This window comes from Oryctolagus cuniculus, chromosome 15 (assembly GCF_964237555.1).
Source record: "Oryctolagus cuniculus chromosome 15, mOryCun1.1, whole genome shotgun sequence".
NCBI classification, from domain to species: Eukaryota; Metazoa; Chordata; class Mammalia; order Lagomorpha; family Leporidae; genus Oryctolagus; species Oryctolagus cuniculus.
In genome coordinates, this window is record NC_091446.1 from 18,167,168 (window position 1) to 18,194,874 (window position 27,707).

At 44.1% G+C, this 27,707-nt stretch overlaps 1 long non-coding RNA gene across 1 annotated transcript in view; it reads left to right on the forward strand.

Annotated features, from left to right (window-relative positions):
• The window catches only part of LOC127484245 (uncharacterized), a 104,166-nt gene extending 94,421 nt beyond the window's left edge, over positions 1-9,745 (forward strand). The window contains exon 3 of the long non-coding RNA XR_011382264.1: positions 9,194-9,745. This is a non-coding gene — a long non-coding RNA (uncharacterized lncRNA). The remainder of the gene's footprint in view (positions 1-9,193) is intronic.
• Positions 9,746-27,707: the final 17,962 nt, after the last annotated feature.

The following is a 27,707-nucleotide window of genomic DNA, read 5'->3' on the forward strand; positions in this document are numbered from 1 at the left end:
TTCACTCTCCTGACTGTTTCTTTTGCAGTACAGAAACTTCTCAATTTGATGCAATCCCAATAGTTAATTTTGGCTTTGACTGCCTGTGCCTCCCGGGTCTTTTCCAGAAACTCTTTGCCTGTGCCAATATCTTGAAGGGTTTCTCCAATGTTCTCTAGTAACTTGATGGTGTCAGGTCGTAGATTTAGGTCTTTAATCCATGTTGAGTGGATTTTTGTGTAAGGTGTAAGGTAGGGGTCTTGCTTCATGCTTCTGCACGTGGAAATCCAATTTTCCCAGCACCATTTATTGAATAGACTGTCCTTGCTCAAGGAATTAGTTTTAGATCCTTGATCAAATATAAGTTGGCTGTAGATGTTTGGGTTGATTTCTGGTATTTCAATTCTGTTCCATTGGTCTATCCATCTGTTTCTGTACCAGTACCATGCTGTTTTGATTACAACTGCCCTGTAGTATGTCCTGAAATCTGGTATTGTGATGCCTCCGGCTTTGTTTTTGTTGTACAAGATTGCTTTAGCTATTCGAGGTCTCTTGTGCCTCCATATAAATTTCAGCACCAATTTTTCCAGATCTGAGAAGAACGTCTTCGGTATCTTGATTGGTATTGCATTGAATCTATAAATTGCTTTTGGGAGAATGGACATTTTGATGATATTGATTCTTCCAATCCATGAGCATGGAAGATTTTTCCATTTCTTGGTATCCTCTTCTATTTCTTTCTTTAAGGTTTTGTAATTTTCATCGTAGAGATCTTTAACGTCCTTGGTTAAGTTTATTCCAAGGTGTTTGATTGTTTTTGTAGCTATTGTGAATGGGATTGATCTTAGAAGTTCTTCCTCAGCCATGGCATTGTCTGTGTATACAAAGGCTGTTGATTTTTGTGCATTGATTTTATACCCTGCTACTTTGCCAAACTCTTCTATGAGTTCCAATAGTCTCTTGGTAGAGTTCTTTGGGTCCCCTAAATAAAGAATCATGTCATCTGCAAAGAGGGATAGTTTGAGTTCTTCCTTCCCAATTTGTATCCCTTTAATTTCTTTTTCTTGCCTAATAGCTCTGGCTAGAACCTCCAGAACTATATTGAATAGCAGTGGTGAGAGTGGACATCCCTGTCTGGTCCCAGATCTCAGTGGAAATGCTTCCAACTTTTCCCCATTCAATAGGATGTTGGCTGTGGGTTTTTCATAGATTGCTTTGATTGTATTGAGGAATGTTCCTTCCTGTGGGGAGCAGCTCGGACTAGACTGTTACTGGAATTAAGACTTATTCTATGCATCTGCTCTCCCACAATATGGCGCTGGGAGAGAAGTAAACAGCTTCCGCACAGCTGCCTCCAGTTCAACCAATTAACTGTAGGACTTGCTCCTGATTGGAGGAGAGCAGCGTACTCGGCGTGTGGGCAGCCGAGTTGGGATTGGCGGAGGAGGACTATAAAGGAGGAGAGAGACGGCATGCACGAGGAACATCTAAGGGGAACACCTGTGCAGCCCCCGAGAGAGCCGGCCGGCGGTGTGCCGCTCCCCTGCGGAAGTGGGGAATGCGGCCAGGGGGAACTGCCCTTCCACGGAGGTGGAAGGGATAGTAGCCAACCCGGGAAGAACCAGCAGCAAACCCGGGGAGGGCCGAGCAGACGAAAAGAACAGCGCAGGGTCCTGTGTCGTTCCTCCACGAAGAGGGGGAGCGACACTTCCAAACCCAGTTTGCTTAGAGTTTTCATCATGAACGGGTGTTGTATTTTATCAAATGCTTTCTCGGCATCTATTGAGAGAATCATATGGTTTTTCTTCTGCAGTCTGTTAATGTGGTGTATCACATTGATTGTCTTGCGCACATTAAACCATCCCTGCATACCAGGGATAAATCCCACTTGGTCTGGGTGGATGATCTTTCTGATGTGTTGTTGCATTCTATTGGCGAGAATTTTATTGAGGATTTTTGCATCTATGTTCATCAGGGATATTGGTCTGTAATTCTCTTTCAGTGCTGCATCTTTTCCCGGCTTAGGAATTAAGGTGATGCTGGCTTCATAGAAAGAATTTGGGAGGATTCCCTCTTCTTCGATTGTTCTGAATAGTTTGAGAAGAATTGGAGTTAGTTCTTCTTTAAATGTCTGGTAGAATTCAGCAGTGAATCCATCTGGTCCTGGGCTTTTCTTTGTTGGGAGGGCCTTTATTACTGTTTCAATTTATGTCTCAGTTATGGGTCTGTTTAGGTTTTCGATGTCTTCCTGGTTCAATTTAGGTAGGTTGCATGTGTCCAGGAATCTATCCATTTCTGATAGGTTTCCCTGTTTGTTGGCATACAAGTCCTTGTAGTAATTTCTGATGATTCTTTTTATTTCTGTGGTGTCTGTTGTTACGTTTCCTTTTTCATCTCTGATTTTATTGATTTGGGTCTTTTCTCTTCTTTTTTTAGTTAGTTGGGCCAATGGGGTGTCAATTTTGTTTATTTTTTCAAAAAGCCAGCTCCTTGTTTGGCTGATTTTTTGTAATGTTTTTCTTGATTCAATCCTGTTGATTTCTTCTCTGATTTTAATTATTTCTCTTCTCCTACTAGATTTGGGTCTGGTTTGCTGTAGGTTTTCTAGATCCTTGAGGTGAATAGAAAGCTCATCTATTTGGTGCCTTTCCAATTTATTAATGTAGGCACCTATTGATATAAACTTTCCTCTTAACACTGCTTTTGCTGCATCCCATAAGTTTTGGTATGTTGTGCTGTTATCCTCATTTACTTCCAGAAAGTTTTTGATTTCTCTTTTGATTTCTTCTATGACCCATTGTTCATTCAGGAGCATGTTGTTCAATCTCCATGTGTTTGCGTATGCTCTAGGGATTCCTGAGTTGTTCATTTCCAACTTCATTCCTTTATGGTCTGAGAAGCTGCATGGTGTGATTCTAATTCTTTTGAATTTGCTGAGACTTGCTTTATGGCCTAGTATGTGGTCAATCCTAGAGAAGGTTCCATGTACTGCTGAGAAGAATGTATAATCTTTAGCTGTAGGATTGAAAGTTCTGTATATATCTGTTAGATCCATTTGGGCTATAGTGTCGTTTAAATCTACTGTATCCTTGTTGATCTTCTGTCCTATTGATCTGTCTATTTCTGAGAGTGGAGTATTGAAGTCCCCCAGTACTATTGTATTGGGGTCTAAGTCTCCCTTTAAGTCCGTTAACAAATCTTTTAGATAAACCGGTGCCCTGTAGTTAGGTGCATATACATTGATAATTGTTATATCTTCCTGTTGAATTGATCCCTTAATCATTATGTAGTGTCCCTCTTTGTCTCTCTTAACGGTTTTTGTGGTAAAGTTTATGGTGTCTGATATTAAGATGGCTACGCCTGCTCTTTTTTCATTTCTGTTGGCATGGTATATCTTTTTCCAGCCTTTCACTTTCAGTCTGTATGGATCTTTGTTGGAAAGATGTGTTTCTTGTAAGCAGCAAATAGATGGGTTTTGTTTTTTAACCCAATCAGCCAAACGGTGTCTTTTAACTGGACAGTTCAGGCCATTCACGTTCAATGTGACTAATGATAAGTGGTAACTTTGCCCTGCCATTTGCCAAAAATAAGTTCTAATATATGCTTTGAATTCCCTGTGATCTTTTGCTGTGAGGTTTCCTTCCTTTACCTTCTTTCATATTGATGACCGTGTTTCTGTGTTTCTGTGTGTAACACATCTTTAAGCATCTTTTGCAGGGCTGGACGAGTGGCAACAAATTCTTTCAATTTCTGTTTGTTATGAAAAGTCTTTATTTCACCTTCATTCACAAATGATAGCTTTGCAGGATATAATATTCTGGGCTGGCAGTTGTTCTCTCTTAGTACCTGGGCTATATCTCGCCATTCCCTCCTAGCTTGTAGAGTTTCTGATGAGAAGTCAGCTGTGAGTCTGATTGGAGATCCTCTGAGAGTAATCTGACGTTTCTCTCTTGCACATTTTAGGATCTTTTCTTTATGTTTCACTGTGGAGAGTTTAATTACAACGTGTCGTGGTGAGGGTCTCTTTTGGTCGTGTTTATTAGGGGTTCTGTGAGCTTCCTGTACTAGGATTTCTCTGTCCTTCTCCAAACCTGGGAAATTTTCTGCTAATATCTCACTAAAAAGGCCTTCTAATCCTTTCTCCCTCTCCATGCCTTCAGGAACTCCTAGAACCCGAATGTTGGGTTTTTTAATAGTATCCTGAAGATTCCCGACAATATGTTTTAGATTTCTAATTTCCTCGTCTTTTCTTTGGTCTGACTGTATCCTTTCCTGTTCTCTGTCTTCTAAGTCCGATATTCTCTCTTCTGCTTCTCCCATTCTGTTTGTAAGGCTCTCTATTGTGTTTTTCATTTGATCTATTGAATTCTTCACTTCAGTCACTATCCCAGTTTCCTGTTGTACTAGTTGTTTCGTTTCATTTTGATTCCTCCTTAATATTTCATTTTCACGAGAGAGATTTTCTATCTTGTCCATTAAGGATTTCTGTAGTTCAAGAATTTGTTTTTGAGAACTTCTTAATGTTCTTATCAATTTTTTGAGATCTGCTTCTTGCATTTCTTCTATGTCATCATCCTCATAATCTTGAATTGGGGTGTCTTTTTCATTTGAGGGCGTCATGGTGACTTCCTTGTTTTTATTACCTCGGTTTTTGCGTTTGTTATTTGTCATATTGGAGATATTTGGTTTCTTCACTGTGGTGCTTTTTCTTGTTATACTATGACTCTAGATTAAGTGGTCTATCTGTTTTTGATGGAGCCTTAGGGCTTGAGATGGGTGTGGCCTGAGAGCTCTGTTTGGTGTGCCAAAGGTGACACTCCCAGGTTAGGCGTGGTAAACCTCTCTCTCTCTCTCTCTCTTTTTTTGATTCAAAAGGGAAGTTATTCTGCACAGCTGAACGAAGTTGGAGGTAGTTAGCAGGCAAATGATATACCCACAGGAGCCAGAGATCAGAAGCTCTTTCCCAAGGACCACACAGGGAATCTGTTCGGCCCTTAGAGTGGGCTCAAATTCTCCTTCAGTCTCCCACTGGGTTGCCAAAGTTACGGAATTGTAGCGTCTCTGGAGAGTGCTCACGTGAATTCCGTGAGTTCTCTCCCCCACCGTCTCTTTTTTCACAGTCTCAGTTCAGTAGCACCACAAATTTACTAGGTCCTAATCTCCTGTTAATTCGCCCCACCCAGAGTCAGGTTTTACTGCTAGGCTCAGGGCCGGTGCAGACCTGAGGTCGCTCTGCTTATGACGTATGTCCAAGATGGCGCCTGCTCTTTGTCTTGCTCGCCCTTGAGAGGCGAGCGGAGAGAGAGAAACCCGTGTCCGTACCAGTCACCTTTTTTTTTTTCCCTCTCTCTCTCTTCCAGTTAGCTTGGTGAAGTCCCCCCTGCCCCGGGGGTCGTTCCCTCTAGTCTCCTCTCTCCGCTTGCCTGCCGGTGTCTCGGGTTATTGAGGTTTGGCTCACCTCGCGTTCCAGCGCTGGTGTGTTGAGTCTGCCGCTGGTGTCCCGAACTGTGGGCTCCCACGCTCTCCACGCAGGTCTGCTCCCCTTCCAGCGCCGATGTGTGGACTCGGAGCCCTGGACGTCCCAAGTCTCCCCGCTGTTGCACTCCCCTTCGAGAACTTGCGCGCAGACCCTGCAGCTTGCGCAGCTCAGTCCCGCGGCTCGGCTTCCGCGGCTCAGTCCCGCGGCTCGGTCCTGCGGCTCGGCTTTCGCGCGCGGTGGGCGACCTTGTTCTCCCAGTAGGTCCTCCGATTCACGCCCACTGGATCCAGAAGAGTTTTGTCTGCAATATTTTCCTGGTTCTTTTTTCTGAGGCTACCGTAACTCCCCTTTTATTAAACTAAATTTTCCCGGACTATCGGTGCGTGCCTTCACTATTCCGCCATCTTGGCTCCGCCCCCCCTTTTTTTTTTTTTGACAGGCAGAGTGGGCAGAGAGAGAGACAGAGAGAAAGGTCTTCCTTTGCCGTTGGCTCACCCTCCAATGGCCGCCGCGCTGCGGCCGGCGCACCGCGCTGATCCTATGGCAGGAGCCAGGTACTTATCCTGGTCTCCCATGGGGTGCAGGCCCAAGTGCTTGGGCCATCCTCCACTGCACTAAGGGAAAATATTTCATCAGTCTTTTCCAGTGCTGTAGATTTGCCAGCCCAGACATTATGCTGAACATTATAGACTCCACAGATTTTTGTTAAACCAACGGTGGGGAGGCTGAATGACTGAACAGCTACTTCACAGAATTACTGTGGTGGTCACTTCAGTGTATCACATCCAGTACAATGCATAACATAAGAAACACATCTTTATTTTTTTCTTATTTTAAAAAGATTTATTTCTTTGAAAGGCAGAGTTACAGAGAGAGAAGGAGGGAGGGAGGGAGGGAGGGAGGTCTTCCATCTGCTGGTTCACTCCCCAGATGGCCTCAATGGCCGGAGCTGTGCCAATCTGAAGCCAGGAGCCAGGAGCTTCCTCCGGGCCTCCCACGTGGGTGCAGGGTCCCAAGGACTTGGGTCATCTTATACTGCTTTCCGAGGCCATAGCAGAGAGCTGGATCAGAAGTGGAGGAGCCAGAACTTGAATTGGTGCCCACATGGGATGCTGGCACTGCAGGCAGTGGCTTTACCTGTTATGCCACAGTGCTGGCCCCAGAAACACATCTTGAAATATGTATGTCTAGGCAGGTTTAGCCACTGAAACATCACCTGTAAGGAAAAGCGGGTGATGCCCAGATTACCCCAGGGGTAGTTTCACAATCGGTATTCCAAGGCAATATTTGCAGACTCAACGCTTTTCAGTCCCTCCCTTTAGCTCAGAAAATTCAGCACGAGTGCTGTATTTGGCCACCCTAAAACAGCATGTACTAGAATTGTTTATTTGGGGTTGGAGTGAAACCAACTCAGGATGGCAATGTGGTAACCCTGATTATCTCAGCGCTGGTGATTATCTGTGTCTGCTTAATTAGAAGTGAAAAGTTAATTAATTGCACATAATCAGTGTTGCTGATTGAATAAACACAATCTTTGAAAACCTGGTAGGGTGGCAAAGTAGAAGAAGAGATTGAGAAATCTCCAGGGTAGTGAACAGCTTGGAGAGTGCTGAGCTCAGGTGAGTGCTTTGAGTCAGAGACCCAAGAGTCTGATGCGGCTGGGAGATCATTGATTTCGTTTGCAGCCAAGGAACAGGAGCTACTCTTAGGAAGAGTGAGATCAGGAGGAATAATGTAGTGAAGAGAATAAATGACTCTTCATTTTGTCTAGCTTCCCAGTTAATACACTTAAATTCGCCAGCTTTTGTGAAAATTTTTGTTCTGGTTAGGAGTGTGTTGTGTGGTGGTAGTGGGTCTTTGTTCTCCAGCAGAAATCTGAGACAATCCTTGACTCCTTTTTTTTTTTTTGTGGGAGAGAAATAGCAAAATAAAATAAAGTAAAATAAATGCTGTCAAAATTGCGACTGTGGTCTGGGGCATATGGCTTCAGTTTGTAAGCACCCATCTTGTGCATATGGGAGAACAGGAAAGCTCCCCCTTAGGTAACAGAAAGCTTTGAAATTCATAGTTGGAATAGTTGAATAGAGAACGTGAAGCCTGGCAAATTGCTTATTTGATGTTGGAGTTTCCTTTCTTTATGAAAAGCACAGCTTTAATGCCCCAATGAGAAAATCCAAGGAGCAAGGCAAATCCAGAGGTGGGAATCCACATAGGTAGTAATAATTCTCATTTTCCCTGTGAAAAACAAGCTGTGACGTATCATCATATTTAAATACAATGCTGTTTGAGGTGTGTTTTGTTTTTTGGGTGTATATAACAAGGTTGGCACTGCTGGATGAATGCGTAGATATTCCACAATAATCAAGAACACTTAGAATTTTTCTTCCTGTAAGTAATTTCAGCAAAGAAATCAACCAGAGTTAAGTACTGCATTTGGGCAGGAAAATAAGGTACTTTAGGGTTTATTTCTTCCATGGTAATATCCAGGGGAGAGACATTTTCAGGCAAGGAACAGAGAAACAATAGATGTTCATAAAAACGCAATTTCCCAGCAGCAGCACTTCACCATTCAAAGTCTCAGCTTCTTTGTCTAAGTTCCATAAACTCGGAGGAATCTTTTTTTAAAAAAATGTGCTTGCTTCTTTTAATCTTGAGTGTTTTTTTTTTTTTTTTTTTTTTTTTTTTTTTTTTTTGTCAGGTAGAGTTAGACAGTGAGAGAGAGACAGAGAAAGGTCTTCCTTTGGTTCACCCCCCAAATGGCTGCTACAGCTGGCGTGCTGCGCTGATCCGAAGCCAGGAGCCAGATGCTTCCTCCTGGTCTCCCATGTGGGAGCAGGGTCCCAAGCACCTGGGCCATCCTCCACTGCCCTCCTGGGCCACAGCAGAGAACTGGACTAGAAGAGGAGCAACCAGGACTAGAACCCGGCACCCATATAGGATGCTGGTGCCACAGGTGGAGGATTAACCAAGTGAGAGCCATGGTGCCGGCCCCTAATCTTGAATTTTTAAATGTAGATGCTGAACAATTGCTCCATGTCCTGAGATGAGATGAAAAGAGACGGTAATGAATCATGACCTTGTAGATTTTACCATCTAACTTGTGAGATAAGGATGCACCTGAGGGAAGCAAATACAATCTTACAAGCCATGGAAAGGATGCACCTGACAGTTCAAGGGTTTTCTGAAAGAAGGTAGAGAGAATTAGGTACATGTGCACTATTTTCTGTTCATCATTTCTTAAGATACACTTTGATCTTGGCATCACATTGTTTAGTTTAAGGTGTGTGATCTGCTGTTTGAACACCTTCACAAACTCCAGATTGCTCTTGCTTTTACATTTACCCTTATATTTTATGAGATTAAGTGTCACATCTTACATTAAATATCAACTTCTGTTGAGCATTTTTGAAATGATTTTTATTTTTGCTTTTAGAATCATTTAGTTACCTGAAGTCCCCTTAATTATTGGTTGTAGTTTACTAGCCACCATTCCAAGAGTTCCTGAGTATATGTTTATACTCATATAATGAGAAAAACCTAATCAAAAAGTTTTGAAATAATTTTTTGTGAAATTAAGTCAATTTCACTCCTACAGATTACCTTTTAGGTACTCTGTTAGCTATGACAGATCAGTATACACACTTTGAAAAATTGGCAAGATGTTAGACTTTTCTAGACATTCTATTAAATGTTTATTCACTTTAATTTTTCTGTTATTTATTTATTTTTTTTTAGGACTCTGGCCTCAGAATCAGCCCTTCAGGCATTCGGATATGGCTGAAGAGCCCATGAGAGTATTTTAGGCATGGAAAGCCAAGACACCCAGGGGAAAAAAAAAAGAAGACCTAAATGGAAGATCTCTGCGAGTGAGATCCCAGTGGAAAGAACAGGGCCATCAAAAAAGGAGGTACCTTTCTCCGAAGAGAGGAGAGAACTTCCACTTTGACTATGATGACCCTGTTGGAAAAAGATCGAAGTTGGTGAATCAAAAGGCTTCCATAGCCTTGGCAACTCATGACTAGAGCCTAGGGTGATTACTGACACCATAAACAAGAGTGTCAAATTGTTAAGTCAACAACAGGAGTCACTGTGTACTTACTTCTCATGTGGGATCTGTCCTTAGTGTGTTGTCCAATGTGAAGTAATGCTATAACTAGTACTGAAACAGTATTTTACACTTTGTGTTTCTGTGTGGGTGCAAACTGATGAAATCTTTACTTAATATATACTGAATTGATCTTCTATATATAAAGATAATTGAAAATGAATCTTGATGTGAATGGAATGGGAGAGGGAGCAGGAGATGGGAGGGGTGCGAGTGGGAGGGAAATTATGGGGGGGGAAGCCATTGTAATCCATTAACTGTACTTCAAAAATTTATATTTACTAAATAAAAATTTTTCTGTTATTTTTATTAAAGCAAAGTTTTTCAAGTCCTCAAACATTCATAGCCTCAAAAATCCCTAATTACTAGACCTTGTGCATGGTGGCTTTGTTAGGATACAAGGCTATTACAAGAGTTGATAAACTGAATAAAATGTTTTCTTCAGTTGCTAGATGTGTACATTTACCTATTATTACATATCATGAAGATTCACATTACCAGTGCTCTTCCAGATAGGGTCTAACATTTGTTGAATAATTACTGAACTCCAGACTTTTTGCTAGGTGCCTTATATATGTAAGCATATGGAATCCATTATATTTCAGCTTGATATTTCAAAATTTATTTTACAGAGGAGGCCACTGGGGTTCAGTTTTATCCAAGTACGCAAAACTAGTAAAGAGGACATTACAGGCTGGCGCTGTGGCGTAGTGGGTAAAGCCACTGCCTGAAGAGCTGGCATCCCATATGGGCACCAGTTCATATCCTGGCTGCTCCACTTCTGATCCAGCTCTCTGCTATGGCCTTGGGAAGCAATAGAAGATGGCCCAAGTCCTTGGGCCCCTAGACCTGAGTGGGAGATCTGGAGGAAACTCCTGGCTCCTGGCTTCAGATTGGCCCAGCTCTGGCCATTGTGGCCATTTGGGGAGTGAACCAGCAGATGGAAGGCCTTTCTATGCCTCTGCCTCTGCAACTCTGTAACTCTTTCAAACAAATATTTTTTTAAAAATAAGTATATCTTAAAAAAGAAAACAAAAAAAGGACATCAGGTATCAAGTTCATGCCTTATGTAGACACTTCCATACATGTTTAGTTATCTTATGTCGTTTCAATTTTAATTTGGCTATTCCTGGTAGAAAAGATAACTGTATCATTATTTATAACAATCTGATCACTTTATTCATGGGTTTTCTTTTAGGGATGATCATGTTTACTGTAGACTATGATAGGGAATTTACTGGTTAGTACATCTATTAGTATATGGTTATTATATGTCTATTAGTATATATGGTTAGCATGCGAATGCTTTTAACATTTCATCATGGAATGATACTTGATATAAAGTCTTGCAAGATCAGTTTTATCAGATCTAAAAATACTCCTGTTGAAAATTTACTAGGAGTCTTTCTTTAAACATAAGCCAGCAGTGAATTTTGTGAATGCTTTATGCTGTTTTTTCTGTTTCTACATAGGCTACAGGATTATAGCCTCAAATCTGGAAAACCCGAACTGATACTTGGTCCTCAAGGCTTTTTTTCAGTTCTAATTAGAGACTGGCCATTGAGATTTGGAGTTCCCAGTGAGAAAGGTTATTATGCATTAAAGCCCTATTTGTTACTTCAAATGCATGCTTCCCATTGCATGATTAGAATGCTGCAAAGGAGAAAAATGACTGAAAACGTTTATGTAATTTCAAAATTCTGGGCTCCATATGATCTTAAGTAGCATTTCACCCTAGCAGATCTGTCTTGCTTAAAGTAAAACTTTTCCCCCTTCTCTGAGCTGTTTGCAGTGGGGCAGTGTGTGGACATCAAGCCGACTCACTGCTAGCCTCTGAGAAGGTTCCCTGCAGACGGCAAGCCATTTGGCCTTGGACACCAGTCACAGGTTTGATCTGTGCCAGTGCCCTTCTCTTCCCCGATGCCTCCAGCTTGGGCAATACCTGGCTAAGCTGTCGTCTGAAAACCTTGGATTTTTAGAGGCTTCAAGGAAAAAGTCTTTGCTCTCCCAGTGGCTCCAGAGCACAAAGTTCTTGTGTACATCGTTCACGTTTCACCATTGGACTCCGAGCACTCCCACGGCTCTGAGTGCCAAGAAGCCCAGTTCTCAGGCTGGCTCTGCCACTTCTGTCCCCTGTCCCGCAGCTATGTGTTCTGAAATCAAAGGCCACTGAACCCCTCAGAGCACTGCCATCCGGGCTCTTATCCCAGGTATGGGGCGGGGGATGCTTTCTGCTTTCACTCTCTACCTGCTTCCCTCATTGGCCCAGTATTGCTGTCTGGGATGACTAAGTGCAAATCTACCTACTTAGTGCATGTTAGAGATCAGCATCCCCTCTGTCCAGGATATAAGGATACCCCATGGGGCCGGTGCCATGGCCCACTTGGTTAATCCTCCTCCTGCGGTGCCAGCATCCCATATGGGCATCGGGTTCTAGTCCCGGTTGCTCCTCTTCTAGTCCAGCTCTCTGCTGTGGCCTGGGAGGGCAGTGGAGGGTGGCCCCTGCTCCCACATGGGAGACCAGGAGTAAGCATCTGGCTCCTGGCTTCAGATCGGCGCAGCGCGCCAGCTGTAGCAGCCATTTTGGGGGTGAACCAATGGAAGAAAGACCTTTCTGTCTCTCTCTCTCACTCACTCACTATCTAATGCTGTCAACTAATAAAAAACAAAAGGATACCCCATGGACACAGAACAAGGGATGTCATGACTATTTCAACTTGCTAGTGAAGGAATGCACTCAAAGTGGCTTAAGCAAAAACAGGGGGATTTGTTGATTGGTAACATTCAGACTCCAGGGTGGGGTGGATCAGACTTTATAAGGACTGCTTCCAAAGAATGGCATTGAACATGTGTCTCTCCCCCTTTGCTCAGTTCTCTTCCACACGGGGCAGTTGCCCAGGCCAGCTTCAACTTGAGTTATCCCAAGGTAGAAAGAGATGTTCCTTTTTCCCACAGCACTACCCCAAGTCTTGGGTAGGCTCTCGTTACCCCAGTTTGTGTCACATACTCTGTGTCATTCAGTTCTTAACAGGAAGTAGTTCACTCAAATTGGATGGCTTGCGGAGATTTAATTAGGGGACTATTCTCAAATATATAGGTAGTGGGGAAGGAAAACCACAGGGAACTGAAGTTCCTTGGGGCTGTAATACTGAGGTTTCATTTTTATTCCTGGGACTGGAAACGGAGCTGTGTGAGTAGGACTGTGGGTGAACTGAGACCCTTGATGGGGCACTGTAGTGAGCCCATGGTGAACACGTCTCTCTCTGTCTCCCTTCTCTCTGCTCATTTGGTAGTGTTTGCCATCAGCAGCATCTAACACAAACCCAGAAGGCAAAGGGGGTCACTGATGAAATCACGTTGGCCTCCTCTTGGGACACACAGTGGAGCAGAGAAGGCTGGAGAGTGGATTTAGTGGTCAGATGAGAGATACCCATTCCACGCTCACTTCTGAATCAATTACTGTGACTGCAGGGAAAGGAGTGTCTGTCCGATGGAACTAAGGTCAGGCTTGCTTCCACTAAATGAATTTGGGGATGTTTGTGTATGCACATCAAGGTGTGTGGAGAGAGATGGTGTAGGGAAGGGAGGGTGGGAGGAAAAGGATCTTGGGGTAGAAAAAAAAATTGCAGGAGATCGCTAAGGGACAAGTGGATTTTTTCTGCACAAATGGGCACCTGTAATAGAGTTACAGAATATTCTGTCTCGGGAGGGAGCCCAAGCACTGTTGCTGTGACAGTTGGATGCTTTGAACAGGAAATACAGCTGTTGGTTCATTAAACCAGGCTTCAAGATCCACCTGTTCCCCCCTGCCCCCGCCCGGGATTTTTACTCATATGACTAAAGTGGACTCTGATTGACAGGGGTGGTTCTGGCTGCCGGGGGGGTCAGGCTTCTCACCTTCCATGGATCTGGCCACGATCCTCAGCCAAAGACAGTCTCCCCATGCAAAGTTCTCTGGAAAGCATGCCCTACGTGCTTGTGGCCTGGCCTGACTCCCTGATTCCACAGGGCATTGACCTTCAGCTCTCTGCTGGGGCTACCGAGCTTTGCCCATTCTTCTCCCCCTTGCCTGACAGTCACCTTGCAGTTCCTTCTCTCAGTCCCCAGTGCTACACCCAGATAACAGTGTTAGCTTAGTCTAGCAGCTGATACCCATTCTCAGCACACAGCTAGAGACCCAGCAGTCTGAAATAAAGGCTCCCTGCCCTTTCAGGGTACTTAGTTCTGCTGGCGCTCTTAAACGGATTCCAGGGGCTTCTGTCCTTGCCAGTGTCCCCCTCTCTCCACAAGCTCCTGTTGCATCCCCATGCCACCAGCCAGTATTCTGCACTTCGCCAGGGCTCCGAAGATTCTATCCTCATAGCCCACCTGTTGTAGTCACCTGAGATGGTGAGTGTCATGGCCACTGTGGTGTGCCCCAAGGGAAAGGACAACTGAGAAAGGGGCCCAGACGGAGACAATACTTGGTAAAATTCCTAGTTTCATTAAAGAAGCAACTTCAAGCTCTGGACCAACATTTCTGTGGAATCTTACTAACTTTCCACCCCATCCTCCTCCCCAGTTCCTTCTGTCTCTACTCTCTACCGGGGAGGAATAAGTGGAGATTGTGCTCATAAAATGACAAGGATAAATGGACCCACCCATTCTCAGGAAGACAGCAAAGTGCCTGTCGTTTGCATGATGCATGGAGCGTGTACCTGTAGTAGAGTCATCAAATGTTCTGTCTTGGGGGTGTTGCCGCACTGTTGCTATGACAGCAGGATGGAGTTAATAACCGGAAATAACAAGTCATTGGTTTGTTGGGTCATCTTTTTTCAGGACCAGCAGTGATTTCTTTTCTTTCCTAGGGATTTTTTTCTTTGCCATAGTGGGCCTCCTGTGAGTTTGCCTTTTTTGGTTTCCTTGTAACTACGCTAGGCTCTCTCTACCTTCATTTAGGCTTGAACAATCCAGCGATGGGTTCATACTTACTGAGCTTGTGAATCTCTATGATCTTGGGCAGGTGACCTGACCATGCTGGCTTCAGCTGCCTTATTTACAGTGACATGGGGGGTGGGTGGGCATATAACTGCACACAGGTGACAGGTATGTTGTGAAAAGTGAGATAATGCAATTGAAGTGAAAAGCTCTGTGCTTGGCCCTAAGGATGTATTTGTGCTTCAAAACACCAAAAAAGACAAAATATGATCTATTATTTAAGAAATAAGTTTTTAAAATACAGTGGGGACCAGTGCCTGTAGTGCTAGCATCCCATGTGGGTGCTGGTTCGGGTCCTGGCTGTTCCACTTCCCATCCAGCTCTCTGCTATGGCCTGGGAAAGCAGAAGATGGCTCAAGTCCTTGGGCCCCTGTACCTGTGTGGGAGACCCAGAAGAAGCTCCTGGCTTCGGATCAGCCCAGCTCCTGCCGTTGTGGCCATTTGGGAGTGAACCAGTAGATGGAAGACCTCTCTCTCTCTAACTCGCCTTTCAAATAAAATAAATATTAATAAAAATACAATGTTCTTATTAAAAAGGAAAAATTGGGTAGTGGGTGTTTAGATGGGGCAAATAAGGAGACTCTGCGTGCTGAGATTTGGGAGCACAGACGACAGTAACTGATCCACCTGTGTCATCTCTCTCTGTCCTGTTCTTGGGCCTGGGTTAATCACTGCCTTTCCATTCACTGTCTGCCATCTGCAGCAGGATCTCGGTGATGGTAGTGGATACCACAGGACAAGGCCTGTGGCTTAAATGCTGCTTTGGATCCTCCAAAGCCCCCAGCACAATATTTTGCACACAGTGAGTGCTCGGGGAGTATCTGGTGGTTGACAGCTACATGGGTAGGAGGATCATGCAGGCAGGGAAAAGGCTGATGCACACTGGAGATGATGATTTCCATCAAGGAGTCTGGCCTCTCAGGGAAATTGTCCCCCAGGCCTTTCTGGCTCCCATTTTCCCCTGGTCAAGGTTCAGACACCAGGGTGCCTCCTAATACTTTTACAATTTAGCAACTTGCCTCTGCAGCCATTCAGGAGCCAGGATCCCTGTACTCCATGGGGCTGCATTTCCTCAGGCCCATGTCCCAGCCTAGGTAGGAGCACTGGCCAGGTAGAGGAAGAAACTGAGAGAACACCCAAGGAATCCCAGGCTGTCCTTTTTCTCCTTCTTCCACTTTTTCCTTTTATGGCTGCATTACTTTTAGTTAAGTGGTGTGTGCAGGTGGTCCACCTGTCCATATACTGAGAAAATGTTTAAGCAAGCAGCTGAAAGTACCACTTCTTTCTTGGGAGGTCGCTGCTGCTGTCAGCTTGGTGTGCAGCATCCATCATTTCAATGCACACACACACACACACTCATGCAGAACGTACACAAGCACATTCACAGAGAAAAATGTGCCTTCGTGTTTTGTGTGTGTTTAATCTCTGAGATTATTTTGCATTTATTGACTTGAAGCTTGCTTTTTCTCCTTAGCTCTATAGCTCATAATTTTTTTTTTTCACATTAGCACTCAATCTTCTTACCTGCTACATGGTAGAATGTCTTAGTATCACTGTTTCAAAGTTTATTAACTTGTTTGTAATTTTGTATTTTACAGTGAAGCACTGTCTGATGTGAGTTGTTACACAGGTGCTTGTTTTTCTCTAAGATGACTACTTTGTAATGATATGACTGGTCCTTTTATATTATGCAATTTGGAAAAGTTTTATCACTTTCTTCATTGAAATGATAGCAATTTTGTGAGTTTTATTCATAGCTTCTTTCATAATTTCATTTCTATTATGAATAAGCACCTGTTATTCTGTTATATTTTATAATGAGTTAGCCATACTGTATGGAAAAGCTATTGATATTTGAGTGATGATCTTCATTTTGGCCACTTTTCTGAGACTGCTTATGAATCCTAAGATCCTTGAGGATTTTCCAGTTACATTATCATATTCTTTGCAAACTGTAATAATTCCTCTCTTCCTTTCCAATATATATATGGTATTTCTTTTTCTTATTGCACTTACAATACTATGTACTTGAAGTTTGGTAATTCATTTTTTAATCTCCACAGTGGGAGATCACTCAGGAATGGTTGGGAGCATACAGATGTACAGCAACTTCATGACCCTTCTCAGGGTAGTTCTTTTTGCCATATGAACTGGGGTTTCATGATTAGAAGAAAGTAGGAGACAGAGTCCAAGTGAAACACACTGGGAAGAGGGGGGTGTCCTTGGGATTCTGGAGCCATCTGATGGTTATGTCAACAAGACCCACTCAGGAAAGAGTTAGGTAGCCTTGAAGGATGTGGATGTGGGCTTTCTGTTAACTTTGGTCCTATGGCACTGGCTTGCCCTGACGTGGGGTTGCAGGTTTCCAGAATTAATGACAGATTCTCCGAGGACCATCTCCAGACGTACTCACCTCTATCATTCACACCTGTGAAGGTGACAAGTGGCCATGCTCCCTATTTTTCAGCTAACACCTGTGTTTGCTATATTTTTCATTGGTTCCACAAATCCATCCATTCACTTGGTCACCTCCTATTAGGACCAGTGGCCTACATTTGCAAGGTGCTGTCTTAGTTGTAGAAACCAGTATGATGGCTACCAGAAATTCTCCAGTGTGGACATGTCTGTTTAAAATGAGGCTATGGTCCTTGTATTTTGGTGGCTGCTGATGGCTTCTACAAAATGCTTACTGCCACAGCTCACTTTGGAAAGGATTTTAAAGTTGCTGTGTTTGCAAAGAAGTTGAGCTCTAACTTAGTGATTTAATTTTCATGCCTGTTGAGAGCCTCTCCCTCTCTTTACTTTTCTTTCTTTAGTTTTATTATTTCACATGAGAAATTTACCCCTGTAGCTCAGTGATAGGAAGGAGCTATGAAACTTTAAGTAAAAATCTTGGACTTTAATGAAGGGAGTATTCTCGTCTTCCTTCTTGTCCCCTTCTGAAAACATCAAACGTTGGAACTGAAGGGCCTTGCGCAAATACACAGAGATGAGAGGATGCAGTGGGCAGCCTGGCTCCAGAACAGACACTCCTAATGGTATTGCTTCTGTGGGTTTTGCCTTCTCTCCTTCATGTTCATTTCTTTTTGAGTAAGGTTCTGGGCCCAGCAGAGAAGTGCATGGTTTTCCGGGAGCTGAGATGAGGTTAGAGTGATGAAATTCTGCCAGCTAAAGTTTAGGAGGAAAATAAGTTAGGAGCTGCTGGGACACAGCCAGATCTTGGAAGAGCAGTGAGTAGCATGCCCAGAAAAGGAACTCGGTGGCTTACACAGCCATGAGCGGTTCTGAAGTGTAGGATTAGTTCCGTTGACGGACACTGGGAAGATCCCTGTTTGAAAACTGGTTGAAAGTGAATTTCCCCGGACCATAAGCTCCATGAAGGCAGAGTGTGTATACTATTTTAACCAGGGCATCTCTAATGCCTGGGTCATAAGTCTATGCTTGGCAAGATCAGTCAAACAAGTCCACAGGGAGAATGTAAATTGTATAGCAGGTACCATGGATGCCTTCTTGTCCAAATCCCCTCACCTCTCTCTGAATCAGCTGGGGCTGCATGGCTGACTGTCGACTCACCCTGTGCAGCTGTCTACTCATCTCAGGCATGCAAGGCTGCAAGAGGAGATGTGCAGCTTTCTGCTTCAGCACAGATTACAGGTTGGGTGATGTCCACACTCAGAGCCCTCGTCTGATGAGGCCTGGAAATAGTAAATATGGGTGGGTAAACTGTCCTGTCCAGCATTGTGGGCATAGCAGATAAAGCCTCTGCCTGAGATGCTGGCATCCCATGTGGGTGCTGGGTTGTGTCCCAGCTGTTCCACTTCCCATCCAGCTCCCTGCTAATCTGCTTGGGAAAGCAGTGAATGGCCCAAGTGCTTGGGTCCCTGCACCCACATGGGAGACCTGGAGGAGGCTCCTGGTTCCTGGCTTTGGATCAGTGCAGTTCTGGCTGTTGTGGCCATCTAGGGAGTGAACCAATGGAAAGAAGACCTTTCTCCCTCTCTCTCTCTCTCACTGTCTGTAACTCTACCTATAAAATAAATCAGTAAAATCTTAAAAAAAAAAAAAAATCAAGGTACCTTGTTGCACTGGAAGTGGCCTCATGCTCCTCTAGTTTTCTGTTACTTTTTTTCTTTTTTAAAAACGTTTATTTAGTAAATATAAATTTGCAAAGTACAGTTTATGGATTACAATGGCTTTTTCTCCCCCATAACCTCCCTCCCACCTGCAATCCTCCCATCTCCCACTCCCTCTCCCATTCCATTCACATCAAGATTCATTTTCAATTCTCTTTATATACAGAAGATCGATTTAGCATATATTAAGTAAAGATTTCAACAGTTTGCACCCACACAGAACATAAAGTGTAAAATACGGTTTCAGTAATAGTTATAGCATTAATTCACATTGAACAACACATTAAGGACAGAGATCCTACATGAGGAGTAAGTGCACAGTGACTCCTGTTGTTGACTTAACAAATTGACACTCTTGTTTATGGCGTCAGTAATCACCCTAGGCTCTAGTCATGAGTTGCCAAGGCTATGGAAGCCTTTTGAGTTCACCGACTTCGATCTTATTTAAACAAGGTCATAGTCAAAGTGGAAGTTCTCTTCTCCCTTCAGAGAAAGGTACCTCCTTCTTTGATGGCCCGTTCTTTCTACTGGGATCTCACTGACAGAGATCTTTCATTTAGGTTCTCTCTCTCTCTCTTTTTTTTTTTTTTCCAGAGTGTCTTGGCTTTCCATGCCTAAATTACTCTCATGGGCTCTTCAGCCAGACGTGAATGCCTTAAGGGCTGATTCTGAGGCCAGAGTGCTGTTTAGGACATCTGCCATTCTATGAGTCTGCTGTGTATCCTGCTTCCCATGTTGGATGGTTCTCTCCCTTTTTGATTCTATTAGTTAGTATTAGCAGTTAGTATTAGCAGACACTAGTCTTGTTTATGTGATCCCTTTGACTCTTAGACCTATCCTTATGATCAATTGTGAACTGAAATTGATCACTTGGACTAGTGAGATGGCATTGGTACGTGCAACCTTGATGGGATTATATTGGAATCCCCTGGCACATTTCTAACTCTACCATTTGGGGCAAGTCCTATTGAGCATGTCCCAAATTGTACATCTCCTCCCTCTCTTATTCCCACTCTTATATTTAACAGGGATCACTTTTCAGTTAAATTTAAACACCTAAGAATAATTATGTGTTAATTACAGAGTTCAACCAATAGTATTAAGTAGAAAAAATAATACTAAAAGGGATAAAAAAGTATTAAATTGTTCATCAACTGTCAGGACAAGGGCTGATCAAGTCAATGTTTCTCATAGTGTCCATTTCACTTCAACAGGTTTCCCCTTTGGTGCTCAGTTAGTTGTCGCTGATCAGGGAGAACATATGATATTTGTCCCTTTGGGACTGGCTTAGTTCACTCAGCATAATGTTTTCCAGATTCCTCCATCTTGTTGCAAATGACTGGATTTCGTTGTTTTTGACTGCTGTATAGTATTCTATAGAGTACATGTCCCATAATTTCTTTATCCAGTCTACTGTTGACGGGCATTTGGGTTGGTTCCAGGCCTTAGCTATTGTGAATTGAGCTGCAATAAACATCAAGGTGCAGACAGCTTTTTTGTTTGCCAATTTAAATTCCTTTGGGTAAATTCCAAGGAGGGGGATGGCTCGGTTGTATGGTAGGGTTATATTCAGGTTTCTGAGGAATCTCCAGACTGACTTCTATAGTGGCTTGACCAGTTTGCATTCCCACCAACAGTGGGTTAGTGTCCCTTTTTCCTCACATCCTCTCCAGCATCTGTTGTTGGTAGATTTCTGTATGTGAGCCATTCTAACCGGGGTGAGGTGAAACCTCATTGTGGTTTTGATTTGCTTGTCCCTGAAGGCTAGTGATCTTGAACATTTTTTCATGTGTCTGTTGGCCATTTGGATTTCCTCTTTTGAAAAATGTCTATTGAGTGTGGGGAGCAATCCGGACTAGACTGAGTTACTGGAATTAAGACTTATTCTATGCATCTGCTCTCCCACAATATGGCGCTGGGAGAGAAGTAAACAGCTTCCGCACAGCTGCCTCCAGTTCAACTAATAAACTGTAGGACTTGCTACTGATTGGAGGAGAGCAGCGTACTCGGCGTGTGGGCAGCCGAGTTAGGATTGGCGGAGGAGGACTATAAAGGAGGAGAGAGACGGCATGCACCAGGAACATCTAAGGGGAACATCTAGCTGAAGGAACGCCTGTGCAGCCCCCGAGAAAGCCGGCCGGCGGTGTGCCGCTCCCCTGCGGAAGTGGGGAATGTGGCCAGGGGGAACTGCCCTTCCACGGAGGTGGAAGGGACAGTAGCCAACCCGGGAAGAACCAGCAGCAAACCCGGGGAGGGCCGAGCAGACGAAAGAACAGCGCAGGGTCCTGTGTCGTTCCTCCACGAAGAGGGGGAGCGACAATTGAGGTCCTTGGCCCATCTCTTAAGCGGGTTGTTTTGTTTTGTTGTTTGGAGTTTCTTGATCTCTTTGTAGATTCTGGTTATTAACCCTTTATCTGTTGCATAGTTTGCAAATATTTTTTCCCATTCTGTTGGTTGCCTATTCACTTTCCTGACTGTTTCTTTTGCAGTACAGAAACTTCTCCATTTGATGTAATCCCAATTGTTAATTTTGGCTTTGAATGCCTGTGCCTCTGGGGTCTTTTCCAAAAAGTCCTTGCCTGTGCCTATATGTTGCAGGGTTTCTCCAATGTTCTCTAATAATTTGATGGTGTCGGGTCGTAGATTTAGGTCTTTAATCCATGTTGAGTGGATTTTTGTGTAAGGTGATAGGTAGGGGTCTTGCTTCATGCTTCTGCACATGGAAATCCAGTTTTCCCAGCACCATTTATTGAATAGACTGTCCTTACTTCAGGAATTGGTTTTAGATCCTTGATCAAATATAAGTTGGCTGTAGATGTTTGGATTGATTTCTGGTGTTTCTATTCCGTTCTATTGGTCTATCCATCTGTTTCTGTACTAGTACCATGCTGTTTTGATTACGACTGCCCTGTAGTATGTCCTGAAATCTAGTATTGTGATGGTATTCTTGAATGCAACAAGAGGCCACATGGAGCAATTGAGCTTTGATCTTAATTTGCATAAGTTGACTGTAGCTGCTTGCATAGCCATGAAACCACCTAATGTTATATTTCTCAGAATACATTCCCATTATTTAGCAAAGCATGGCTGTGTATCTATATGAGTACATAAATACAAATATACATGTGTGTTTATTTTTGGTGTATTATGGTATTTTAACCTCTAAGTACAAAAGGCTTAGGAGAGTTTCCCTTGCTGGGGCCCATGGCTCAGCCTGCATGCGTTGGTATACAAACTGACCAATCCAGAGGCAGATCAACTCTGTCTAGCCCATGTACCCTAGAATATGATATTCCTCTGTCTTACTCATCCTTGGGCCTGAAACTAGATAACCAGGGATCACCCCTACAGTGTGGTGCTCCCTGAAATCATTGAAACCTGCCAGTCCTAAACTGTTGGAGCTGCCCTGCCTTGTCTTTCCCATGGAAATGCCAGCTATTGATTGATTGCCCAAATGCTCTCAACATCTGGGACTGGGCCAAGCTGAAGCCAGGAGTCAGGAACTCAATGTAAGTGTCCCACATGGGCCAAAGGAACCCAATGACTTTAAACACTCTCTGCTGTTTCCTAGAATGTGCATTAGAAAGAAACATAATGGGAGGTGGGCTGGGACTGGAACCCAGGCACTTTGATAAGGGATTCAGGTGTCCCAAGTGGGGTGTTAGCCACTGTATCTAACACCCATCCCATCATGTATGGAGCCACATGTGACTAGTGTCTGTTGTACTAGACAATGCAACACTCTAGAGTTGGGGCACCACGGTTGGTGGTAGTATAAGTTGGTTGTACAGAAGAGTGCATACATATTAAAGACTTAACATCTTTCCACATCTGCTCCCTTGTTTGTCTTTCATAGCTGCCCTTTGGAGAATCACAGTAGAGCAATTATTTTATAGGTGATGATGGTGACACTCTTACTATTGCTACTGCTTTTGCCCCAACAGTAACAGGCACCCCAGGTGGCAGATGTTGAGCACTGTGAGGTCCATGCTAGGTTTTAGGATGTAGGGTTAGAAAAGGGGAGGAAGGAGCAAGTTCGAGTGGAGAAGACTTTCTTTCAGGTGGGACAGATGGGGAGAAAAGAGTGGAGATTCTGCCTGCCTGGAAAGGGACAACAGGGGCTTTGAAGCCAGGCAGAGTCCCTTCTTAAGCTGCTGGTTGGGAGGGGGGTGCAGAATGCCACAGGGACCCTGATAAGGTGGGTGGGGGACGTGTAGAAGGGCTCCTTGGGAGAGTTCACAGTGCATGGTCTCAGCAGTTTGAAATGTCCCTGGTGAGGGGTTTTCCCTGAGCAATAAAACATTATACTACCTTTTACATGATCTCTGTCCAGTTTGATCAGGCCTGGGGTTCAAGCTCCAGTGGCCCAACAGGTTCCAAGCCCCCAGACATGTGCTAGGTCCTGGAGGTGCATTGTGCTCTTCATTCCCCACAGTGTCTGTAAGCTGGCAACAGACTCCGGGGTCTCCCTGGGTTTCTTTGCCAAGGCTGCCATAACAAACGCATGGGTTGGGTGGCTTGAATAATAGCAGTTTATTTTCTCAGGATCCGGAGACATCAAATCCCAGATCCCGCTGTTGGCAGGTTTTGTTTTCCCGGAAGCCCTTCTCTGACTTGCTGGGAGCTTTCTCCTCCCTGTGACCTCTAGGGGCCCTGCCTCTGCATTCAGGTCCCTGGTGTCTCCTTCGTGTCCAGGTGTCATCATCTTAGGAGGACAGACTGGCTTAGGGGCCCCTCACTGCATCGTGTTTGTCTCCTCTTTAAAGGGTTTTGGTGTTAAGGCTTCAACATAAACATTTTGAGAGGACACTGTGGACTCCATAATACCCTCAACAATTCTAAGACAAAGAGCTGAGTGCAGATAGTTTATATGGGGAGCACCATTGGGTTTATTTAGAGGAAACTTAGATATGTCGAAAAGCTGTAAAAACTGCATTTGTGAACAGGTAAGTGGACCTCAGAGCTGCTGGAGAACACTTCAGAATTGCATCACTGGGGCCTAGGGAGGCTGGGATGCATCTGCCCAGAGTCTTCTGTATCAGAGAGCTCCTGAGTACTCGGGGGTTATACCCACCCTCGGATGAACAGGCTCTTTGAGGGTAGAGGAAGCCCACAGCAGAGGAGCAAGAGGTGCAGGTGTTTAGGGTGGGACAGTGTCAGCTGCATCAGTGAACTCAGCTGTGCTTGGGGGAACTGGACAGGGCGGGGGTGGCTAGTTGCAGGGAGTGGGCTAGGCAGGACATCAGTTGCACTTGTCACAGGAAGGGAGCACATGAGATCTTCAAAAAGTTCATGGAAATGCACATTATGAAAGACTATGCACAAATTTTAATGTTTCTTTTTTAAAACTAGAAAAATCTTTCAATTTCATTTTTCTAAAATGTTTTGAAGTGTCCTCATATTATCTGATTGTGTGGCTGAGGGAATGAGGAGCGATGAGTCAGCAGCTGAAAATGATGGGATTTGAATGTATTCTATTTGATTGCAGAACCCATAATGTTGGCTACCACATAAATGAAACTCAGTAATGAAATAAACATTCGGCAGGCATTTTGTCTACGCCAGGCTCTGTGCTAGGGATCCAGTGATGGGCAGGCTGCAGATCTGTTCTCCAGGAGGTCGTGATCCTGGGGGGACTTATCTGAGAATTCGCTGGTGGCAGAGCTAGGATGATGGCCCAGGAGGTCCCCTCTCCTCTCCCTGAGCTGAACCATGAACCTGCAGGGGAAGGTTTTACACTCTCAGGCTGCTCATGTTCCTCTTAGACACCACTTTCTCACTAGAGCCCAGCCCCTTGGTCCATACAAAGTACCTCAGTTCTTTAACTTTGTCCCGAATGGTGGCCACTCAGAAGATGGAATAGCAGGTGCACATGGGAAGTATTTTCTTCCACTTGTATACTTTGGCTCTCTTCTGCCTCAGTGTTCCTTGTACACACTGGCTTTTCCAGGTGTGGTGGAGCCACCACTGTGTTCTGTTGTTAAGGGAGAAATGGTGGTAGAGAAAGATTACTTCTGTTCCTTGTCTCACACGGAAGAAGAATTTCCATATGGACAAGGTAGAGAGAAAAGGAAGATTTATTTAAGTCAGAAGGCTCCTGCTGAATTGGCAGGAGGGGGAGCTCCAAGAGTGGCAAATTCTGAGGAGCTGCTGGTGTGGGGGGTTTGTAAGCACAATTTTGGAGAAAAAAACCCAACCATCAGCTAACAGTCAGTTACAAGGTGGGTGCAAAACCCATCCAGAGTCCAGGTTTGTTATCTGTGTGTCCTGTCTAGCTTGCTCATGATATGACAAAAACCATAAGAGGGGTAGAATCACCACTCCCTTGCTATTTGTGTGATAAGACTGGACCTCCCAAGGAGTAGGATAGGCACTTTGGCCTTGTTAAAGATAACTTTTGGGGAAAGCAAGCATTTTGTGCCCTCTTAGAGGGACTCCCTTTCCTCATTTTCCACCAGGACCAACCTAACTGCCTGTTGACCCATCTGACCCCTCACCCTGTGCCATGGGCCAGGTGTACATGCCTCAGCTTCCAAAGCCTGCTATTGATTTGAAGAGATTTTGTGGGTTGTGTTGGGGAGGGATGGACTAAATCCAGAAGTCTCCACTAGCTACTTGGCAGGAAAAGGAAGCTTCTGTTTCCTAGATTTGAGTTACTTTTAACCAAGTTTATTTACCCTGGGGTGTGAGAATATGATGTCTGTGTATATATATATATATATATATATATATATATATATATATATAGTGTGTGTGTGTGTGTGTAGCTATTGACTATGTACATTAACAAAGATCAATATTTTGTGCCTGTGTTGATATTTTTCTTGTTAGCTGACAGATCTATTTTCTTTTTTCTGTCCTGATGTGTGTTCATACTGACTCATTTGTCTCTCACAAAAGTCTTTTGAATGAACTGGGTCATGATGCCCATTTTCATGGTGTGGAAACTGAGTTTGCAGGGGGTGAACACTTGCTCCACTCCACAAAGCTCTAGGGAAGAATAGGTGAACTGTAATACCCAAGAAGGATGCTTGGTGAGGTGAGGCATCGTGTAGATGTTGCTGTTGCCCCGGTCACACATCTGTTTCATGACAGAGCTGGACTCAGAGGCTTGGCCACTGCACTGCTATGGGGTGGTGGCTTTGGCCGGGCCACAGAACATCCAAGGGGTCTAATTACCGCCCAGGTTTACAGACACGTCCGGCACTTGGACAGGGACTGCTGACTGCTATACCTACAGGTGGCTTGGGCTTCTCCACAGCATGGCTGCTTCAGGCTTGGCTCCTTACACAGCTGCTAAAGGCTACAATTGTGGGTATTTCATTGAACAAACCAAAAGCTGAACTATCTTTGCTTTTACGAAAGATTTTATTTATTTATCTGGAAGGCAGAGTTACAGAGAGAGGGGGAAGAGACAGAGGGAATGTGTGTGTGTGTGTGTATGTATGTGTGTGTATATATATGTATGTATGTATATGTATATTTATATAAAATCTTCCATCTGCTGGTTCACTCATCAAGTTGCCTCAATGGCCAGGCTGGGCCAGGCTTAAGCTAAGAGGCTGGAGTCTCATCTGGGTCTCTCAGGTGGATGGTGGGGTCCCAAGCATTTGGGCCATATTTCATGGTTTCCCAGGTATACCAGCAGGGAGATAGATCAAAAGTGGAGTAGCCAGGACTTGACTCACTCCTATATTGATCACAAAAAGCATCTTAATCTGTAACACAATGCCAACCCTTGAGCTGTCTTTTCACACCCTCCACCACACTCAGTCCCAAGGGAGCCATAGCCCACCCAAGAAGGACAAGGGGGACAAAGACCCCACCCCTCCATAGGAGGGTTGTCAAGATCATATGGTGAGAGCATGTAGGGTGGCAGATATTGCTACACATAACTGTATAAAATATTATTTGCAATCTGATTTCATCTTATTTTTCACCCTTTTTCCTAATTTCTTTGTTTTTTAAAAGTTACAGTATCAAATCTGTTTATGTAAAATGGTTCCAAGTTCATTTGAAAAGATGGGGAAATATGAAAGATAAGCAAATTTAAATATTGGTCTTGTGAGCAAAAGATAGGAACATAATTTACATTTTGTTTGGCTCTACAAAGATGGCTTTTCCTAGAAATCCTTGAGGATAAAATCAGCCATTGGATGAACACACAAGCTCTTCTGCCTGTTTCTGGTTACGCTTACTGCAAAGCAATCCTGGAGAGCTGTGGATGGCTTCCAGTCTGCTGTTGTGTGAAAGATACACGTTTAGCTTCGCTTACGGTAAGATGTTTATCTGCTGCCCCCTCACCCTGAGTTAATAGTAACAGCCAACAGTGTGCAGAACAGGTTGGCTGGGAACTGCACTAAGTGGTAGTAGTGGTAGTGGCAGTGGTGGTGGTGGCAGTGGTGGTGGTAGCAGTGGTGGTATCTAGGGCTGAAGGGCCTGGGGATTTGATGGGCAGTGGGGATTTTTGAGCAGTAACTGAGAGGGAAGGTGGAAGCTGGCAGCATGTGATGTTCCACAGAGAAACAGCAACTCTATAAGGTTTGTTACTGAGATGCTCACACGGCATGGGGACCAGACCCAAAACCAACTTCCTGAGAGGTCTGTGGGCAGGGCTTCCTATGGAAAATCAAAGGTCAAGTCCAGGGTGGCTATTTCAAAGGGAGCTCTGACAAACCTTTCACAGATGGGCTGTGGCCTTTGGATTACGATTTCAAAGGCTTTATTGATGGTCAAAGCAGTGTCTACAGATGTGCACAAGTGCATACACGTTGTCCTTGGTACTGGGTGTTACTTAGGGTCAGATTAGGTTTGTATCTAACTAAGGTTCGGGATTGTAGAGTTGTTAGAAACCTAAAGGTTAGATTATAATAGGACACTTGCAAAACTTCTGTGTGAAAAACCTTTCTCAGCAGTTAATTTTTATTTATTTTCATATAATTTTAAGTGGAGAGCGAGAGTGAGAGAGAGAGCGAGCGCGCGCTCCCATCCACTGGTTCATTCCTCAAATACCCACAACAGCCAATGTTGGGCC